General features: G+C 49.5%; 1 long non-coding RNA gene across 2 annotated transcripts; it reads left to right on the top strand.

The window, feature by feature from the left end:
• The first annotated feature begins 813 nt into the window (after positions 1-813).
• Positions 814-6,387, top strand: LOC135455407 (uncharacterized). 2 transcript variants are annotated; one of them, XR_010442319.1, is made up of 3 exons: positions 814-984; positions 2,170-2,221; positions 5,606-6,387. It is a non-coding gene; the product is annotated as an uncharacterized LOC135455407 (long non-coding RNA). The 2 variants fall into 2 exon arrangements; XR_010442318.1 differs by having other exon boundaries at positions 5,274-6,387.
• The last annotated feature ends 274 nt before the right edge of the window (positions 6,388-6,661 follow it).

Below are 6,661 nucleotides of genomic sequence, written 5' to 3'. Positions count from 1 at the left end.
GGAAAGGAATTTTTATTCCAGGTGAAGGGGAGCAGGTTCCAAGTCCTGGACAGTCCTGGGGAGCTGATTCCATTCCTGGACAGAGTCAAAAGAAAAGGGAAGCAGATCCCATGTCCTAGACAGTCCCAAAGGTAAAAGGGGAGCAGATCCCATGCCCTGCACAGTCCCAGGGAAAAAGGGGAGCAGATTTTATGTCCAGGACAGCCCTGGGGAGAAGGGGAGCAGATTCCATGTCCTGGGCAATCCCAAAGGAAAAGGGGAGCTGATTCATGTGAAGGGGAGCTCTGGGGGACAGGAATTTCTATTCCAGGTGAAGGGAAGCAGGTTCCAAGTCCTGGCCAGCCCTGGGGAGAAGGGAAGCAGATTCCATGTCCTGGATAGTCCCAAAGGTAAAAGGGGAGAAAATTCCATGTCTTGGACAGTCCCAGGGGAAAAGGAGAGCAAATTCCATGTCTTAGACAGTCCCAGAGGAGAAGGGGAGCAGGTTCCATGTCCTGGACAGTCCCAGGGGAAAAGGGAAGCAGGTTCCATGTCCTGGACATGGAAATTCCAAAGGAAAAGGGGAGCTGATTCATGTGAAGGGGAGCTCTGGGGGACAGGAATTTCTATTCCAGGTAAAAGGAGAGCAAATTCCATGTCTTGGACAGTCCCAGAGCAGAAGGGGAGCAGGTTCCAAGTCCTGGCCAGCCCTGGGGAGAAGGGAAGCAGATTCCATGTCCTGGATAGTACCAGGGGAAAAGGGGAGCAAATTCCATGTCTTGGACAGTCCCAAAGGTAAAAGGGGAGCAGATTCCATGTCCTGGACAGTCGCAGAGCAGAAGGGGAGCAGGTTCCAAGTCCTGAACAGCCCTGGGGAGAAGGGGAGCTCCATTCCCTGCACGTGGAGAGGCTCCTGAGCCGTTTCCTGCCGGGCCTGGGTTATGTTGGTTCACTTTGGCTCCTGCCCTGGATGCCACTTCCATGACATCACTTGGAGTGGAGGAGGTGAGACACTTGTGAGCGATTATCTCGTGCAAATAGCCCTGGGTAAATAAGCTCGGGGCACTATTGACACTGAGACTGTTTCTCTTCCGAATTTCCTGCTGGGGGAACTTTGCCAAGAAGCCCAAAAATGGGGTTGGGGGGTGGGGGCGGGAACCCAAACTCCTCAACCCCAAACTTCAAATTTCAAGTCAGGGCATGGAGGTGCTGTCATGCAGGTAATTGAGTTTGCAGCTCCTGGCAGAACTTGCAGGTGGGAGCTCGGTCTGGGGCTAATTTTGGGAAGGGAGAGGCTGTTTGGGCGAGCTGGGATCTTCCTCCTGGGTGGTGCTTGGAGCTTCTCACCTTGCCACTGCCAAACCGGGCTCCCTGCCTGCATCGAGCTGCTGTTCCTGGGAGAAATCCTCCTGGAGAGAGAGGAGAATGGGGCTGGGTTGGGGTTTGGAGTGGGGAGAAATCTGGGGAAGTGATACAGAACTTCCCTGGATTTATAATACTTGTATTTCTATATATTATACTTGTATTGTTATATACTTGTATTTATATATGTGTGTATATAAATATATATATATAACTATATAATACTTATATAGATATACATCAAGTATTATTAGTTATAAATATATATATACACACAAGTATAATATACAAGTATAATATAGAGAAATACAGATATTATATATAGTTATAAATCAAGTATTATTAGTTATAAATATATATATACAAGTATAATATACAATACTTGTATTTCTATATATTATACTTGTATTTTGATATATTATATTTGTATTTATATATGTATATATATATGTATTTTTATATGTATATATATGTATTTATATATGCATATATATGTATTATACTTGTATATTATACTTGTATTTTATATATATTTATAAATATATAATACTTGTATTTTTATATATTATGTTTGTATTCTTATATATTTACATATATGTATTTCTATATATTATACTTGTATTTTTATATGTATATATATGTATTTATAGATGTATATATATGTGTTACACGTGTATATTATACTTGTATTTTTATATCTATTTATAACTATATCATACGTGTATTTTCATATATTGTACCTGTATTTTTATATATATATATATATATATATATACACATATGTATAACTACATAATACTTGATTTATAACTATATAATTCTTTTCAGCTGTTAACCCAGGGCATGCTGCTGCTGTGATTTTCCCAGGATGGCAGAGGAGGTGAGGAGGGATGGGGATTTCCAGCAGTTTTGCCACCTGCAGGGCTGCCCTGTGCCCTGGCACTGCCAGCCCTGCCCTGCCCTGCCCTGGGAGCCCCATGGCTCAGCCTGAGCCCATCCATCCTCAGGGCTGGCAAACTTTAACCACCCCAGCCCGTTTTTTATTAACCTGAATTTCCTCCCTCTTCCCCCATTACCTCCACAGAAAAGAATCTGACCCCGAGCTCTCAGCATCACCTTCAGGGTTTGGTTTTTTGTTGGTTTTTTTTTTTATATTTTCCCCCCTTCCTCCTGTGGCTTTGTGGTTTGGGTGAAACTCTGCAAATTGAGGGTCCCTGCTGCCTCCTGCCCTTGTCAGGCTCCTGGGAGCGCTTTTGCCTTTGTGATTTTGGTGAAACTCTGCAAATTTGAGTGTCCCTGCTCCCTTCTGCCCTTGTCAGGCTCCTGGGAGCATTTTTAGCTTTGTGATTTGGGTGAAACTCTGCAAATTTGAGTGTCCCTGCTGCCTCCTGCCCTTGTCAGGCTCCTGGGAGCATTTTTAGCTTTGTGATTTGGGTGAAACTCTGCAAATTTGAGTGTCCCTGCTGCCTCCTGCCCTTGTCAGGCTCCTGGGAGCGCTTTGGGGCTGGCACAGCAGCAGCTTTAAGCCCTTCAGAGGAGCCTCTTAATTAAATTTGAAAAGTGCTGCGCTAAGAGGGTTTGCAGAGCAGTCAGGTGCTGGGCCCAGGGCCTGAGCGCTGCCACAGGCTTGCACCACCACCCACAGCCCTGATCCCCTGGGCCATGTGCACAGATTAGGGAGAAATCCCTCAGAAATGAGGAGTTTAACTCCTTCCAGCTCTGGGGGTTTTCAGGAGCCGGGTCCTGCTTGGGGGGACACCTTGGGGACCTCCACGGTGTCCCCAGTGCCAGCTGCAGGTGTCCTGCACCTCCCTGGCAGCACAGCCATGTCCCATCTCCATATTTCCTTAATTCGAGAGCTGCCAGCTCTCCTTGGGGTCCCGAGGGAGCAGCAGGAGCTGCAGGAGGTGACATTTCCCTCCCTGGTTTATTTCTCTGCTCATATCCTCATTTTTGAGGTGGATTTCTGGATGTTCAGGGAGGCTTTGAAAGAGCAAAGCCCCATCAAGAGTTGGTTTTAAAAATCCCCTTGAAAGACCCATTTTTAAAGGGGTTTTTCAAGGTAAGACTTGGAGCAAGCTGGGGTGGTGGAGGTGTCCCTGCTCGTGGGGGATGTGACAAAAGGACAAAAGGAGGGACATTCCCAGGCTGGCTGCACCAAAAGAGGGAGGTTGGGGTCATTTTTGCTGAGTGGAGCAGTCTCCTGTGGGGAAAGGGATGATTTCCCTTCTCCTTGTTCCATCCCATCCCAGTGCAGCTTCCCAGGGAGCTGGGCCTGCCCAACCTGCAAAATGCCCCCTGGGAAAAGCCAAATTCAGGAATAAATAACCAGGCCTGTGCCCTGAGGCCTCCAGGCCAGGCCTGGCTCCAGCTTGGAGAAGTTTTTGGTGCACTTTTGGGAATCCCTTCCTTTATTCCTTGTGTACATCCAGCTCAGAGCTGGCCCACCACGCCTGGAGCTTTGGGCCTTCTAAAATAAGGGACATTTTCTCCATACTAACTTGGAGGCTTAAAAAAACCCAAACAAATTTTAGCAGCCCATTGCCTGGCCTTGAGGCCTCTGGGTTCTGTCTGGGAGCTTTTACAGGGAGATTTCCCTAAATGCTGGATCCTGGATGGATTCCCAAAGTTTTCCCTTTGGTTTCTGGGGGGTTTTTCTGGGCTGGGGGAGAGCAAGGCTGCACACACAAAATGTGAGGCTGCACCAGTGGCTTTGTCCCAGCTGCAGCTTTGGGGGCTGCTTTGAGGCAGGAGGGAGCAGCATTAGAAGGAAAATGCAGCTTGGGGAAAGGCAGCTGGAGCCTCCTTCCTGCCTGGAAAGGGGTTTAGGGGCTCCTGGTAAATCCCAGGTTAAGCCTGGAGCACATTGCAGCCAGGCCAAAGCCAACAACCCTCTCCAGTTTCAGGAAACTGGGAGCTGTGGTTTAACAGGACGGGTGACACAGGTGACACGGGTGACAGGCTGCAGCCAAGGCCAGCCCTGGCTGGCAGTGACACTCACCTGGGCAGGTTGTGCTGTGGGATTGCTCAAGGTGGGTTCAGGGTGTCAGCTCAGGGATTTGGGACTTTCTGGGCTCCTGGGCTTGCAGCCAGAACAGCTTGTGGGTGAACTTGCCAGGCTGGCTCCAGGGAATTCAGTTCCCTCCAAGGGAATTCAGTTCCCTCCAAGGGAATTCAGATTCCTCCAAGGGAATTCAGATTCCTCCAGGGAATTCAGATTCCTCCAAGGGAATCCAGTTCCCTCCAAGGGAATTCAGATTCCTCCAAGGGAGTTCAGATTCCTCCAAGGAAATTTCAGATTCCTCCAAGGAATCAGTTCTCCAGGATTCATTCTCAAGGGAGTTCAGATTCCTCCAAGGAAATTCAGTTTCTTCCAAGGGAATTCAGATTCCTCCAAGGGAATTCAGATTCCTTCAGGGAATTCAGTTCCCTCCAGGGAATTCAATTTCCCCCAAGGAATTCAGATTCCTCCAGGATGTTCAGTTTCCTCCAAGGGAATTCAGTTCCTCAGGAATTCAGATTCTCCTTCAGGGATTTCAGTTTCCTCCAAGGGAATTCAGTTCCCTGCAGGGAATTCAATTTCCCCCAAGGAATTCAGATTCCTCCAGGATGTTCAGTTTCCTCCAAGGGAATTCAGTTCCCTCTAGGGAATTCAGTTTCCTCCAGGGAATCCTTTCCCCTCCCTGGCCCAGTCATTCCCCCAGGCAGAGGGGAAATCACTCCATTGCTTCCCACAAAGGAATGGGGTGGAAATTTTCCTGGGCTGTTGCCAGTTCTGTACCCTTAGGTGAGGGCTGGGGGAACACTTTTTGTGCTGAAACTTGGAATTTTCTGAAAAACCCCAGGCTCTGCATGTCCCCCTGTGAGCAGCCCAGTGTCCAGCCTGATTCCAGCTGTGGTGGGATCTGATCCCAGCTCCTCTTTCATTCCAGCTGTGGTGGGATCCTGAGGAGAACACGGAATTTTCTTGGCTCCCTGCTGGCAGTGCCAGGGCGGTGTTTGGCACCTCTGCAGGGCTGGCAGTGCCCCTGTCCCTCACCCAGGCTGGCAGTGCCCCTGTCCCTCTCGGGGCATCCCGGGCTGCAGCAGCTCCTGCCCAGGTGCAGGAGGGAGGGAAGGAAGGATGTGTTTTATCAAAGTCAGTCCCTGCTGTTTGAGTTCCTGCTCTGCCGCTCGATATCATCTCAAAACCAACACGGGAGGTAAACAATGACTCTGCTTTGCTTCCAGTCCTTTCTCCTGCTCCTCTTATTTAACTTTTCAGTTGCTCCAAGCGTGGCTGCAGCAGATGTGAGGATGTGTTTGGGGGAGCCTCTGCTGCCGAGCCCTTCCTGGAATCCCGCAGAAGCCGAAAAGAGCAGGAAATATTTTTCTAAGGCAGCCGAAACGAGCCCTCCTTCAATAATAACCCAAGGTGTGAAAAACCCCTCTGGTATTTATGAGCAGATGTGATTCAGGACTAATAAAGACCTGAGGAGCTCATGGGCACCAGTGAATCATCTGCCAGAGATGGTGAAGTTGTCAAGCTGAGCTCATATCGAACTGGTTCTGCGGTGGTGGCTGGTGGCACTGGGGACACTGAGCCAGTCCCAGGTGTCCCCAGGAGGAGCACAGACCTGGCTGCCACCGAAGGACTTCACCGGGAAGGAAACCTGAGCTGCCAGGAGCCAGGGCTGCGGCTGGGAGGAGGAAATTGCTGTTTCTGCTGAGCCGTGCAGAGAAAACAAATCTCACCCCCAGGAGCCGCCTTCAAAGGGAGAAATTCCTGCCCTGGGAGCTGCCCAGGGCTCAGCCCTGGCACCCACGGGCTGGGGAGAGCCTGGAGGGACTCAGGGGAGGGGTTGGATGGGAGGGATCCCAAAGCTCATCCAGTTCCATGTTCCAGGCTGCTCCAAGCCCTGTCCAGCCTGACCTTGGGGTCCAGGGGCATCCACACTGCTCTGGGAGTTCCATTCCAGAGCCTCCCCCCACTCACTGAATTCAACCTAAATCCAGCCTAAATCCTTCTCCAGACCCCCCCTGAGATGATGTTCCCTGGTCTCTCTTCATTTTTAAAAATCTCCTTTTTTTTTTTTTTTTTGCTCCCACCAAAGCCTTTCCTGCTGCCTCTCTCCCTTTCCATGGTTTTCCTCCTCTTGGATTTTCATGTTTTTCTGGAAAACTCCAGGCTCTGGATGTTCCTCTGTGAGCAGCCCAGTGTCCACCCTGTTCCATTCTGATCCCAGCTCCTCTTTTATTCCAGCTGTGGTGGGATCCTGAGGAGATCATGGAATTTTCTTGGCTCCCTGCTGGCACTTCCAGGGATCCAGGAGCAGCCACA

This window comes from Zonotrichia leucophrys, chromosome 18, assembly GCF_028769735.1.
Source record: "Zonotrichia leucophrys gambelii isolate GWCS_2022_RI chromosome 18, RI_Zleu_2.0, whole genome shotgun sequence".
Taxonomy (NCBI): Eukaryota; Metazoa; Chordata; class Aves; order Passeriformes; family Passerellidae; genus Zonotrichia; species Zonotrichia leucophrys.
Note: the sequence above shows the minus strand (reverse complement) of the source record. Positions and strands in the feature narration are given on the sequence as shown.